This window comes from Neodiprion fabricii, chromosome 2, assembly GCF_021155785.1.
Source record: "Neodiprion fabricii isolate iyNeoFabr1 chromosome 2, iyNeoFabr1.1, whole genome shotgun sequence".
Lineage (NCBI taxonomy): Eukaryota > Metazoa > Arthropoda > Insecta > Hymenoptera > Diprionidae > Neodiprion > Neodiprion fabricii.
The window spans coordinates 36,023,834-36,038,472 of NC_060240.1; the positions used below are offsets into that span (position 1 = coordinate 36,023,834).

General features: G+C 46.4%; 1 protein-coding gene across 3 annotated transcripts in view; it reads left to right on the forward strand.

The window, feature by feature from the left end:
• Positions 1-3,882: 3,882 nt before the first annotated feature.
• The window catches only part of LOC124176413, a 163,109-nt gene continuing 152,352 nt past the window's right edge, over positions 3,883-14,639 (forward strand). For 2 of the 3 annotated variants that reach the window (XM_046557681.1, XM_046557680.1), the window contains exon 1: positions 3,883-4,384. The gene's annotated coding sequence lies outside the window, so the exon portion shown is untranslated. The remainder of the gene's footprint in view (positions 4,385-14,639) is intronic. The other variant, XM_046557679.1, reaches the window with a different exon arrangement.

Below are 14,639 nucleotides of genomic sequence, written 5' to 3' on the forward strand. Positions count from 1 at the left end.
CCGTGACGTATGACCGGGTGTGTCACCGAATGAATATTACCTATACATAGATACATACATATATATATATATATGTATGTATACATATATGTAGTTGTCCCACTCGGGTATCCGAAACAACTCACCAATAATTTGGATTAAAATCGTTGGTTTTTCGTTGTCATAACGGTTCGCAACCTTTGGAACGGTGGCAGTGATATGTAGAAGGTACAAAGTGCCGAATTGGAAAAGAAGGTGATCAAGGTTCTAACCGAGACCTTGACGTTTATGACTCGTCGTGAGTGGTCCTCTGAATTTCGAAGAAAAAGAAAAAAAAAAGCGACGAGGTGTACTTTCGGGCATTAAGGATAAATGATGAAAAGCTTAATGGAAAACGTTATCCATCGCCATTAAAAACTGTGTAATAATAACAAATGGCACTTTATCTCACACCTACGTGTAATATAGCGTGCGAAGTAGAGAATTCTAGGCGAATGATTCGACATCGTCTACATATATGTATATACCCTCTTAAATTCTCGGAATGGAAGACCGCTATTAATCTCAATGAGAAGAATGGCCAGAGGGCGGAAACTCGAAGGAAAAAAATCGATTCCTTACGCGTAACCGTGACGGTTAAACCCGTAATAACGGTTTTCGAGAAGTAGTGTGATGGCATAATAATCTTGAACGTCGTGCGGAAGAAATTTTGATCAGCTTCAACCAGCGCATCTAAATTAGCGCCAGAGAAATCCATGGTCGGGCTATTGTTCGTTGAGGCACGCAAGCCGCGGCGCGGTATTCAGTTTGTACTGCAGGTTGACGTAAAGCCAAAGCGAAATGTGCGCCCTGCGGAGAAAGAGAGAGAACTGAGACCCGACCGTAAATACCTGGGCATCCCCTCTTCATCCTCCGGGAATTTCTACCCTCATCTCGGGGTGGCGGCACGCGGTTCCCCGTATCCGGGTTTCGGACTTCCGGCTTCATTTATATAAGAGTCTCGAACCCGTGGATGAACCGTGCGTGCGCCCATGGGCATTAGGAGATATCGCGATTTCATCTCGATAAACAACCGATCGTTTATCAAAACGGCCTCTGCTGCTTATGGACGTGATTCGCTAAACTTGTGCGCAAACACCTACGTGCGAGAAAAATCGACAATGTTCTAGCCGACGAGAGGGGGCGAACGGGGAGGAAACGGGAAACGGGAAACGGGAAATGGGAAGGCGGCAAGGGGCGGGGGTGGCGGGGTGGCCTGTGCGTGACGGCAGAGATGGATGTTGCAGGGTGCAGGTCTAACCCGACAGCGTTCTCGAGCACTACAACATTATGTATACTAACCGGCGAAAAAATGCTAACGGACTCTTGATCGCCGCCAGTACAGAATGTACGTTGCAGGCAGTCGGCCGCGTTCGCGCGAAAAACAGTCAAGCCGCGGTTAGGACTTGAGGATAATCCGTCCGGTATTTCCAGTGAAAAATAGGTGCGTAAAGAAGAAGAGAAAAAAGGAGGAAAAAGAAAGATACCTATACACAAGTGTTATAGGTATCATTGGGAGTGGAGCTTTCCGAGGGTGGCTGCAACGTCTCCCGGAAGGCGTTCATCCGTCTTCGTTTCCGTCAAAATTTGAAAAAAAATACAATCGCGGGCCTTCTTTCTTAGCTCGGAGTGTTCCACGAAATATGACTTGTATCTTCGTCGTTGTCAAATACCGCGCGATTTCTACTCGCCGAGGCAAAGCGTAGTGCGCGTCTTGACGACGGTGTTTAATTTACAACCGCGTTCTTCCGAGGCAAACATCTTATTTCGCTGCCACGTACGCCTGCAGAGTGTAGTACAGATGTTGTAACGTATACAACGCTTCAGGATATCCGAATACTTATATTCGACGTGGCTATTCCGGGTTATTTTCACTCTCGAGTAAAACGGATATTGCTCATTAACCGAGTTATTTAAATATAAATATTTTTCGCCCTCGGTCTCTCTGCCGTGGCGATACGAAAAAACCGACCCACCGGCGGTATCGAAGGCGTAACGAAACGACTGGTGGAACGAAAATTGGAACGGCGCGAGAGAGTTGAAAACTTGGGTAATCCGAGAATGAAATTTGATTGTAGGTTGAGGGAAGGCGTTAGCTCGGTGTGAAGAGACGTTCAAATTTCTCCGCTGCAAGGGAGACGCGACGACTGCAGCTGGCTGCCCGCGACTGTGAGGGAATTCGAGATAGAGTTGGCGTGGAAACGGTGGAAACTAATGTAGAGGCATTGTTAGGCAAATAGTTGAACACGGTCCAAGCCAAAGTCGCGTAATTATACGATGTGCTAGGAGCGAACCTGGAGGTTGGCCATTACTCATACTTTTCACAATTGCGAATTGGTATACACGCGGTGGCTCGGCAGTTGCCCCGTGAAAATTGAGTGGAAATTGTTGAACGGAAGACTTTGATCGCCGGATCCCGCCCCGCAAGCTCGAGGATTTATCTATCCGAGATCTCTCACTCACTCGCTCACTCACACGGTAATACAATCTTGGCTGCAGCGCGGCCTCGTTAAACCGCCGAGTCATCCCCGAACGCCTCGATTTTCACGCTTCAAACACCTTTCACCGTTGGGATTTTTCCGCTTTTATACGCTGGCCGCAAATAGCCGCGACTTCGGTCCCGGTCTCTCCGCGCTGGCCGAGGGAAAACCGAACGTCGAAGCGAAGACGGAGACGAAGACGAGTCCGGTAATCAGGGTTGCCTTGGAGTAATCGCGTTAGCTAACCGGCCGCACCACTCTGGCATACTGATCGCTGATACCACGGCCCGGAAATAGGTAGAGCCAACGTTTGCACCGGTCACGTATTCCCCGACGTATATACGTATGTACGTATATATCACTGGATGCAGACCCTCCCCGATCCTCCGTCTACCTCCTGATCCGCTGCAGGAAGAATTTCGTTAGGTCACTCGATCATAGAGTTAAACGGATGTACGGAGCAGTCGTCGCTGGGATTTGGAAGGACAATCGTGACAAGGTAACGATTGTTCAGCGTCGATTGAACACCGTCATGTTTCAATTAAGCTGAGAACAATTAATCCGAATATTGCCGATCGCGAACCGAACTGTGTATACGGATAAAATACTGAGAGCGTATAACGGACTAAGAGTGAAAATGATTAATACCCGTACACGGATTTACCGCAAACCGTAATTTATCACGATATGCTGCAGGTTGCGGAGGGTTAGCTAATTGTGTTTGGAAGTTCACATGCACCACCGTGAATCAGTTGTACTATATACATAAATCTGTATAGCTGTGGAGCAGAAATTGTACGGTATCAGATGCGTAGCGAGGAGAGTTGGCGGCGTTAGGTGGTGTAAAGTAATTACGAAACTCACCCCTAATTCGTAACGTGTTTGCAGATTCTCAAGCGTAAATCAATTCGATTTACCTGCAAGTACAAAATTACTGCACCTCTAATCCTGCGGACAAATTGTCGCGTTTTCGCTGCGGCGTAAAAGTTGATGGATAGAAAAGGGGTTGGATCCAGTCGGCGGTGAACTGCCCCGCTCTCCGGCTGAAACAAAAAGTGCGAGAGAGAGACAGAGAGAGAGAGAGAGAGAGGATTCAAAAAAAAAAGAAACAAATATGGAGAAAGTGAAATTTCATCCGTGCCCGAGGCCAACGGCGAGGCCGCGAGGCGTCAGATGAACAACTGTTGCATCCCTTGGCGCTGGAGCCGATTTCTCTCTCGCTCTCGTTCACCACCCCCACTGCCGTCTTCCATGTGTAAGCGAAGGGTGCGCGAAAGAACCGGCGGCGTCGGCGTCGTTGCGTCGCGTGGATATTAGGGGATGATGCGCGAGCTGCCGGCCGCCGCGAAAGCCGGAGAACTGCGAGGAAAAGGCGAGCGCCCTCAACGGTGCGTCGGGACGTCCGGCGTCGAGTCAGTCTGCGCCCGTTAGCCGTCGCGACGCCACTGATCGTCGAACTCCGTCGCAACGACGCGCCTCCGACCGTCGCACGCGAGTTTCCGAATTACGCGCCCCGTCGAGGTATCGGTCAGGTTAACGGTCCGTTCGAACCGCACGTGCCGATTGGGGCGAATTCACCCCGCCGAATGATTTTTTCCTTCTCTTGAGTTAATTTTTCGTAACCGTGCGGTAAATGAAACACAAAAATAAAGTAAAGTTTGAAGATTTGCAAAGTATAGAGAACAGGATTTGCCTGATTGTTGTTATTTTATCCGTACAGGGTCTGTGAAAAAAAGAAAAGAAAGAAAAATAAAAGAAAAAAAAAAATAAAATAAACGAAATTGTTGCTTGTCAAGAGTTCTACATACATACGTATACGTATAAATTGCTATTTGAACACGGGAGAATATACAAGCCGGGGAAAGATCTACCGAGGAATTTAATCGGTGAGTAAGATATAATAATTACGGGGAAAGGTCCTCGTCGTAATCGTGTTTAAAAAATAACACACAGGCAAAAATCCTGCCTTTTAACGTTAATTATCCATCAACCGTGGTGAATTTTGAGCTTGTTTACAACCGCTCGCTGGGTCACGCCATAGCTCGGAACTCGTTGACAAAGTAAACAATATATTACAGCCGATTACATTACCCCCTAATGAAAATTTCCCTGACAAACATGTGTACCTATACATACATATAACATATTATAGGCGGGCACCCGCGACGAGCAGTGCGTGCTGCTAATTACGAAAATGCACGACCATTTACCACGGTACGTGTATGAAGTAGCCTGCGTTAATTATCATAATGTGGGTTCCGTCATCGATCACGGAGGCGAATTACGCGTCGCTTGATTCAATTAGCAATCGCTGATGGAAATATGCTGGATTAAAAATTTATATCGCACTCCGTTTCGACAGAGTTACCGAAGATCCTAAATCACCGATTCAGATCGCAGCGCGGTAGATACGTTCGATATCCGAGCGAAATTGAAGGTATCATAGATTGATAACACGCGTGATTCCGTTAGCGACGAGAAATGTTTTTGAAAAATCGATCGGTCACGCTGCTTACGTAAACGTGCAGGAGTGCCGTGGATTAATTATTTATATTTTTGTATTCATCACGCACGTAGCCGGGCTGACAGACGGACTTCGGCCTTGCGGGTACACAACGCACGCACGTGACGGTAAACGAGCCGATTTTATCGCCCTCGATCACCGTGGCGGTGACAAACCAGCTCGCGCAAGCACCTCGAGGATTCCCCTTCGCCGAATCGATCGTCGATGAAACGAGAAGAAAGAGAGAAAAACCAAATAATCACCGACTCGCGACGGCTGCAGTAGTAGGGCTCAACGGTTGGGTCGGACGAAGAATACATCGGGCGATCACCGCAGGAGCGACGTGTAAAATCCGTGCCCATCAGCGGAGTTATTCCACCGACAACACTTCCCCAAATAGCGTTAATTAAGTTAGCGAGGCTGTGGAAAGTTGGCAAAGTGCAGCCGATCAACGGCGTCGCGTAATTACACCAAGAGCTTTGACCATCGGTCGCGCTTTTGACGAACCTGCAGTCAAACGACTCCCGCCCATCGATCAGATGTCAATGGAACCGAGCGTTGAAGCATCTCGAGTGGCTTGGAAATATGCGTTCTGTAATTACGAGGAACGATCAGCTGACCTGGCTGATTTTTTACTTTTTTCGTTGGGGCTTCTCCCTCGAGACCAAATTTCGAACGCATGTGGCATTTTCTCTGATAATTAAACTCCTCGCAACATGGGAATATTTTCTATCAAAATTCCGGGGCGGCAGCATCGCCCGCGTGAAATGACCACCCCAATTGCGGTATGTGGAAACCAAGGGAGGATCGAGGGTGTCTAGAGCTCTCGCCTTAAGAGCCTTGTGGAATGTGGCTGTGCGGCCACTGCAGGCAGCCCGTCTTCTCGACGAAAGCCACGCCACGGAGCACGGAAGCGGAATCGTAGCTTCTCGCCGTCTCGGATTAATATTTATTCTCTTTTCAGTCTATAACGAGGGGTTATATTTAAATAACTTACCGGAAAGTAGCTCGTGGCCTCAAGTCAATCAGCCAACTACGCGACGTCACGCCTATCTCAAGTCACTTTTGAATTATGAAGGGGATGCGACGATCGTTAGCGCTACAAGTTTAAGCTTGCGAGTAGCTTGGACGTGATACACAAGCTTTTTGAAACGTTCGTTAAAACTGGGAAGGAACATCCTCTTCGAACGATGTATCGAATTATTCATTGACGATGAATCGTACGAATATACCAGATTTTGTATCGCATCTATGAGTGTCGGTTTAACGCGAACCGAGTGAATCCATTAATCGTTGGTGAAAGAGAAAAATGAATATGTTAATTTCAGCTCCGAGTTTATAGATTACAAAATTATAGTACAACATCGCTCGTGCATTTGGTACAACGAGTTTTACTCCTTGTCTTTAAATTATTTATGATAATGATCTTTGGCGAAGAGGTAGAGAAGAATAATATCCTACAGGAGGTTAGTTGGGCTTGTCGTATTCCTGTCGAAAGCATCGAGCCAATTAGGGTAAAAATTAAGGCACGCCAGGTGTTCTCCTTACGTCTTGACGAAGCTGTTCTCATTAAAAAGATCACCCCGCGGCCACTTCGTAATTGTTATTACAGCCATTCCAATTTTAGTCACCCTCCCTCTCGATATCAGGTTAAGGTGGTGTAAAATCCGAGGTGATTAAGGGATGAAAAAAAAAAAATATATATATATATTCCTGGGTAAATGAGACGCGTTGTAGGGGTTTCGCCGACGTTGATCGGGCTAAATCGTTTAACCGGCAATGAATTGTAATAAAAGTCGAGTAACGCGACTGGCGAATCGTACAATAACTCCACCGGCTAATTCTCATTCGCAATTTGATTATCGCTATGATATTCAACCGAGGCATCGAAGCCGCGCGTTATTCAACGGAGTATTTGATCGTGCCTGGAGGGAAGAGGAAAGTCCGACGCAGGTTCTCGCCTCACGTACATTCGACATAATCGAGCGCCCAGAGCGACAGATACGTAGCGGAATGCTGAATTTAAGTAACCGTTCAGGGTGGATATATCGCGTGGGCGAGGATCGCGGGTGAATTCCTGGATGTAATAAACGAAGAATACTAATTCGTTTGGGAGTATTGGCATTGTGATTTTACCTTCGGGACGATCGCTCCTGCTCGAACGAATGACAGGGAAAAGTGTATTGACCGTATCGCGAAATGGAAAATTAACAATCTTCGATAATTGGGGGCGGTTGAATTTACCCTGAGTAAGCTGACGCGGCATCCTCGGGGTCGTGAATAAATTCGCGGAAAGGGTACGGGACATAAAATTTAGTCTAATCTGAGAGCGACCTTTTCCGATAGTTTGCCACTTCGCGAAACGAGTGAGTGAAAAAGTTCTCCTCTTATACCTTCGGCTGCAGGGCACGGCTGGTAAAACCTTCGATGCAAGTTCCAAGTGGGATTGGTTTTATTCCCGGTAGTTCTTCGGGTCTGTGCACTGCACTCCGGAATTTATAGGGGGGATGATTTAAATTTCCAAAATCCTATCCCCGGACCAAAGCGAGGCACGAGTCGCTCTCCCACCACCAACACGGAATAAGACAAGAGTAAGCATTCGACTTTCCGGCTGACTAACGGGAACACCGATACACGTATTCCCTCTCGTTCCGGTGTTGTAGACACAAGAATTATCGCGAAGTAGGGTGAGACAACGTCGAGCAGCGACGAGCGACCAGGGGTAGGAATGTCAGGGCGGAGGGCGAGGGTGGAAGACAGACTGTTTGGTTAAGCGTTCTCGAGATATCGAGAATCCGCCGTCGTAATATCGGAGAGAATATTTCCGATGTATCCTACGAGTGGATAGATATTGCTATTTAGTATGAAAATAATAGCCAGAAGTCTGTTGTTTCACTCGATAACGATCAGAGTGTCTCGAGTGGTGTAACAAAGAACGCATCCCTTCCGTCTGGGTGCAGGCGGTCGTATCGAGAGCCGATCACGAGCTTTCGGAACGGTTCGCCAAAGGACCGAGACCAATCAGTCGAGAATATTCGCTATCGCACGACGCGTGCGGGCGAAACGCAGCTGAAATCCCACCGGATTGGCTCCGTGGCGCTGAAGCAGGCGAGTGGCAACGCTGTCCTGGCTGAGTATGAGTTATGCCCCGGAGTTGCGGTATCTGGTGGTAACACACGACACCCGAGAACCTCGTCGACCGGGTCCTCGTCGTGTTGCGATAGGCGAACCGAAGCCTGACTCGCATGTCCGCAAGCTCGAGTCGTACATGCGACTTGCTAATCAGCGCGCAGCCAGACGGGAACAATTCATTCCCATCGCACGATCCACGTTCGAATTATCGAAGAAATAAGCAAAAGACACTCGTCGCGCAGACCGAATCTTCGGCGGCATTCCGCGGCGAAACGGTTCTGCGCGTTTATACGTCAACGAATCGTCCGCATGTATAGTGCAGAGGGTGAAATCCTCCGGGTACCGAGTGAACGGACGGCGGAATGAAGAAGGACGTCGGAGACATGATGCACGTCGGAGAGAAAGGCGGGATTGTTCGTAAATTGACTGCCGGAGAGGCAATTCGGACCGTTTCTTCCCCGGGGATATGGCCGGGTCCTCCGGGCTAGAGATGCGAGTCCGGAGGACCGTGGTCGGTTGGCTAGGAGAGGAAACCATTCTCATTCTATGTCAGTGTTTCGGAGCCACGAGGCGGGGCGAGGCGAGGCGAAGCGAGTCCGGCTAATTTGCTAATGCCTTATTTAGGTGCAATTATTTGACTTGGTTCTACGGGATGGTTGCAGACCCTGCAACATTCGCAAGCTACGCAACCCTCGGAGACAGTTTCTCTTCCCGTTTTCCTACATAGTGATTCGATATGCATAACAAGGTACATTTCGTAACTTCTTACCTCGTATAATTTTGGAAACGGGACAAATGCTTGGACAAAGAAGAGAGTGATAAAAAGAGAGAGAGAGAGAGAGGAATAATGCAAAAATAAATCAGCTGATGGGAAGAAAAAACGACGACGAAACTAGGGCCCTTAAATTTTCCGCTAACGCGAGCGACGGAATGGCAAGTAGGTGAAGACGACTGATGATATTTACGGGACTTGATTTTTCGGAATAAAAGTAATTCCATGGCTCTCTAACAAAGTATTATGGACAAGTAACGGGCACTCGAGGTTCGCGCAAAGTGGAACCACGTTCGTTATATACCAGCAACAAATGGACCGAAGGGAATACGATTGCGATAGTTTCCTTGACGATCGACGATTAGGTAGGTGAGTTATTTTTCCCTTTAGCGTTGAAACAGGGTTCTTATCGTTGGACACAGGTAACGATTTCGCCTGCAATTTCAAGCACCGAGGTTATCTTTACGCGAAGATTCTGCCGTGCAGTTAGCTTCGTCATTGTATACACAAAATTTTACGCACAGTTATAACGGAACTGGAATATCGACGATTCGAATCGCGTGCAGTTATTGTAAGAATGAAAACAATACCGAGAGGAAATCGCGACGAGTAGTATAGGCACGCGTAACGTCGGATGCGGGACGTTTGATGCGTACAAATGGATTTCAGGCGAGTGTCACCCTCCCTTTTAGTTCTCCCGTTTCTTTCCACATACCGTCAAATCATCCCCTATCACGATCCCGCAGAGCCACCCTCCCGCCTTCAGTGTGGAAAAAAATAAATATAAAAACTGAGTACGAAAAAAACGACGAAAGAAAAAAGAGAGAAATCAAAGAAGATTCGAAATCTGGAAGACCATTTTGCGCGCGCGGTATTGGAAAGCGTTTCCGCAGGCACGGGAGGCGATCGGGTCCGGTGAAAAAAGCCCAGAATTCCTAGTGCAGCGCAAAAGGTGCGCCCCACCGAATTGAGACGGGGAATATTTCGCGATGAACCGAAATCGACGTTATACCCTGCATATCATGTAAGCTTGGATTAACCGAAAGAACGAGGCAAAGCGCAGCGCTGCAAGCTCGCGTGTCGTTTAATCCGCTCTACGTCATACTCGAGTAACGTATCCCTTGTGCATGATGCACTTCTCGGAGGCAGCCGTAGAAGCCCGCTGCAGCGAGGCGTACGGTTCAATATTCCCTCCCCCATTCGTCGGGATTAAAAATTCCATCGTGAAAATATATATACATACATATATATATATATATATATATATATATACGTATACGCGTATGCATGATCGAAGCAAATCCCCCATGGAAACGTGATCCGCGACGGCAATTTAACACGCCCTGCACAACGTAGGCGCCTTATACGCGATTTAATTTTTCGGTGACGAGCCATTACCTACCTACATGTAGAATAATTGATCAAGTCGATGTAATTTCGACGGTATAAAAAAACGCAGAGAGAATTGTCACTCTCGTTTATTATAGACGCGTTTAACGTGTTGCGTAGATCGCTTGTTCGGATTGCCGAAATCCCGCGGTTGGATGAATCGGCGAAATTCTCCGTTAATACAGGGTTAACTTTAATTTACGACGTATAGGAAAGGTAGGTTCTGCATCGTGCAACCCTAATCACCGCTGTCATTGTCGATAGACTGGGGCGGTGGAAAATTATGGCGAGTAACGCGTGCACCTCGCCTGCGACGTGTATGCACGATTTTACACGCCTCTGTCGCAGGTATTGTTGCGATATTCCCGGCACCGTGCACTCATGACGATTCGCGTATAATGTATAATACATGCTGCCAGTCTCACCATTATTGAGTTGACGAGGATTCAACGACGTCGATCTGTCATCCGGTGAAAATTCGCAGGTCGAGTGCAGGACGAGGCGACAAAGAGGGAATTCCGTCATGGTAGTCCAATTATCGTGGGTGAGACTTTCGATTCCCAGCAGTTTTCCTTTTCTTCATCTGAAAATGAGAAACGAGAAAATGGGGAAATTAATTACAACCACGGTCACATGCGAAACAAATTTGTAAATTCTTCCCGTTCACCTGATACGAATTGCAGTGGCGAGTATCAGCGATGATTGCGCACGATGCACCGGGAATTATTTTCTCTGTATAATTTATAAGCCAATAATCTGCATTACAATGCAGGCCTTGCTGCAGCCGGTGCAAACGGTCCGCAATGCGAATCCGGGGGAAATGGTTTTCATAGTAACAACAATTCAAATCAACAATCGGGTAGACATGTATTAACCCCGTGCAACGTCAGCGTGGGATGTTCTAATTCTGTTAAATATTTCTCTACCGATACGGTAACCACCAACCAAAATTATTCTCGGACTAGCGAGCAAATTTATTACCCGTGCAAACGATAGTTGCTAATTTTCCCTGTTCCGATAGCCGGCCATCGCGAATTCGATTGTAACTTTTATCAAACGGTAAGCCGAAATGAAGATAATTACCCCAGACCTTTTGCTTCCTTGATTCCAAACTTGAGGCCACTGTGAAAAATATCAACTTCTTGTAGATTATTTTCGAGTAAACGTCGTATTCCGTCCGTCGTTACGCTCGGAGAAATCTGACGCCTTTTTTCACCCCCACCCCCCGCAGAATACGAGACTTTCCAGCTGTTCTAACGAGGCGTTCGGGTAATTGAGACTCCACCGCGTGGCCGAGGAGCATCAGAAATCGAGGATGCCTCCGGGGACTCGGTCGTTCGATTCGCATCAGAGACGAGCAGGACTTATGTCTGGAACATTCGATACTCCGAATCGTCCTGAGGTGCGGATTCAGGGGTCCCCGGAGGACGAAGGAGCGTGTAAAACGAACCAGTTCGTTAATCGTGGTTCAAATTCAAAACACACGAGAATTATCAGTTATACAGCATCGTTCCTCTCGGGAATGCATCCCGATTATTCCCAAGAAACTGAAACCGAAGTAGTAACATTTCCTGAAACGGTCCACGATCCGAGCGGGACTCGCGTTCGTTGAATGCCTACATCCGACTTCGAAGTTAGCCTGAAAACTTTCCTCCATACCGTATAATGTACCTCGACTCGACTCGACTCGACTCTTGAGCTTCTCATTTTCAGTATCAAATACCGAGATTTCACGCAAAGAGTTTTCCCTGCACCAACGTAGCGCAGTGTAGAGGCTGCCATTCGCCCACTTTCGTTATACGATTGCGAAGTGCACTTTCGAACAGCTTTCCGTACCGATTACATTTCATCGGACTTTTAACTTTACGGATTTTTTTGTTCCCACGATTCCGCACGACACGCACCCACTTGTATCGGCGCAACAAATCGAGGCCTTAGGCTAATTCGTCTTGAGTACCGTAATAACTGTGATAAAAAAATCCGGGATACCATTTTGTTTGTTGAACCGAATTGTTTGTTCAATACGCGGTAGGCGGATGCGATACTCCGAATCAGATGTAAGCCACACCTCGCCTAAGATTAGTCTCAAGCACTCTCGAGAGTCGACGAGCGATCTTAGGACGTCTTTGGGCTCGCCAGACTTTGATCTTCCTCCAATATCGAGCCTTTTCCTAGAATTTTCCTCGCCGGACGAACGAACTTTATCAATTTTCGTATGTACAACTAATTTTCTCGGAAAACAAACAGCTCGGACAACCTTAGGCAATAACCTACCGCTTGAAATCCCGTTCAATTTGGAAACTCATAAGCCTTGATTAATGAAATCGAACAATACCGAAAGGTGAACATTTGATACTTAAAGGCTCTTATATCGATGGAGATACGGTAGTTGTAGGTTACCTGTCCTTTGTGTGTACATGAAATAAGTACTTTTCTCATCATTGTTAAATAAAGTCACATTTGGAATTTGTTAGCAACGACATTTTCTGATACAGTTGGAGTCTGTCTTCGTCGATATTCAAAGAAGAAAAGAAGTTTTCCAAACAGTTCTGATTCTTTAACGAGGTCATGGTAAAAAAGAACGTACAACAAAGACGTCGCGATGTTTGATTTAGAGTTGGAAAACCGAGGAAAATAAGCACGACAAAAATAAACGAAAGACAAAGAAGTTCGGGAAAATTGGATCTCGTCATCGATGGATTGGAACACGTGACGCTTCGGACCATCTATTTCCCCAGATCTATTTCAGATTTTTAATAATATCGTACGATAATTACGCTGTATTTGAGAGCCAGTAGGTATAACCGAATGTTTATACCAAAGATCAATAAAATTATGAAATAAGGTATGGCGATTTATATCATTTCAGACACTTATCGCTCTTCTGTTTGGACTAAATTGAATGTATGTATACACACCTCAGATTATTACTTTTACTATTTTTTCGACCGTAGCTGAATACAGTGTCGTTATTTTGACCGGATACTTGAGAACCGCGGAAGCTCAGGTTCTCGGTAACCGATAGACGCCTCACGGCAACGATTTAATATTTAGCGGACCGCGAAGCACAACTCGAGATATACGTACGATTGCCGTGAATTGCAGAAGCCTGTATCCGACTAACGGAGGATGTTTGACGTTGGTTAGACACTTGGCAAAGTTTCTTAATTGAACGACATTATGCATAACAGATCAAAGATCAAAAGTCGGAAAATCAAGCTCTAGAATCCCGAATCGGTATGCCGTTTTCACCGTGAATATGAGCATATGTGCAAAATTGTTAACTTTTCCCTGGCATTTTCCGAAGCGTCGAATATCGTTGCAACAATGAACGCGAACAAAAAAACGTTCGGAATATGAGGTAATAAAAAAAAAAAAAATATCAACGTTATTTACACTGCAGAAATTGTGCAGTTATAGGAATACGTATCGGATCGCTCGTCGACTCTGGTGTAACATCGAATTTGAACGGTAAACAAACGCGTTCAAACCGTTCACAGCAAACTTGCGCGTAACTGCGGCTGCCCGACCAACCGGCAGCGTTGAATTTATAATAGAGAAAATTCATACGTTACCGGGAAATTGTAACGATCAACAATTAACGTCTCATTACTCTATCGGATAGGTCGATTGGTCGGTGTATCCGCCTGTAAAGCGGATTCGCGCAGAGTCATTAGCGGGCGCATTATCGAGCTTGTTTTGTGGCCAATACCGAGCGTCAATAATTGTTAAATCTACCGAAACGAGTTTTCCGTTAGAAATTGATAGTTCCAGTTTCAGTTTTACCAGAGGTGGAAAATCCCGCGAGTTGAAACAATTGTTGGTCGAACAATTTTTCCGTCATCCATATCTTCCGGCACGTTCACGGGATGAATTTAGACAATGCAATAAAAGAGCTGCTAAAATAAACGGGTGTTACCGATAAAATTGAGACTCCATAATCACGATGGGCGTTAATGTCCTAGGGATAAGTTGTAGGTAGGTTGTATATTTTGCCGGTGATATTCTTAGACGGTATTGAAGGAGAGGACCGGACCTGGAGCCTTGCAAAAAGCTAAGATAATATTATTTTCAGGGCTTCTGGTACATAATCACGAGAGCGTATAATCACCTCGGTTAGCCCGACTCCGCGGCTCCTCGTTCCGTTTTTAAATTCTTCCAAGAAGCTTCGAACGCCGCGTAGGTATAATTTCGCCTTACGTAACACACGTAAGATCGGCCTAGCCGGAGACGCTTACGCGAGTTCCGTACCAGCCTTTATTTCCTTCTCCTTCTCTGCACCCCCGTTTGTATTCAGGCCTTTCCGTTTTATTTAGGGCGTGACTTAAAAGCTCCATGCATCATA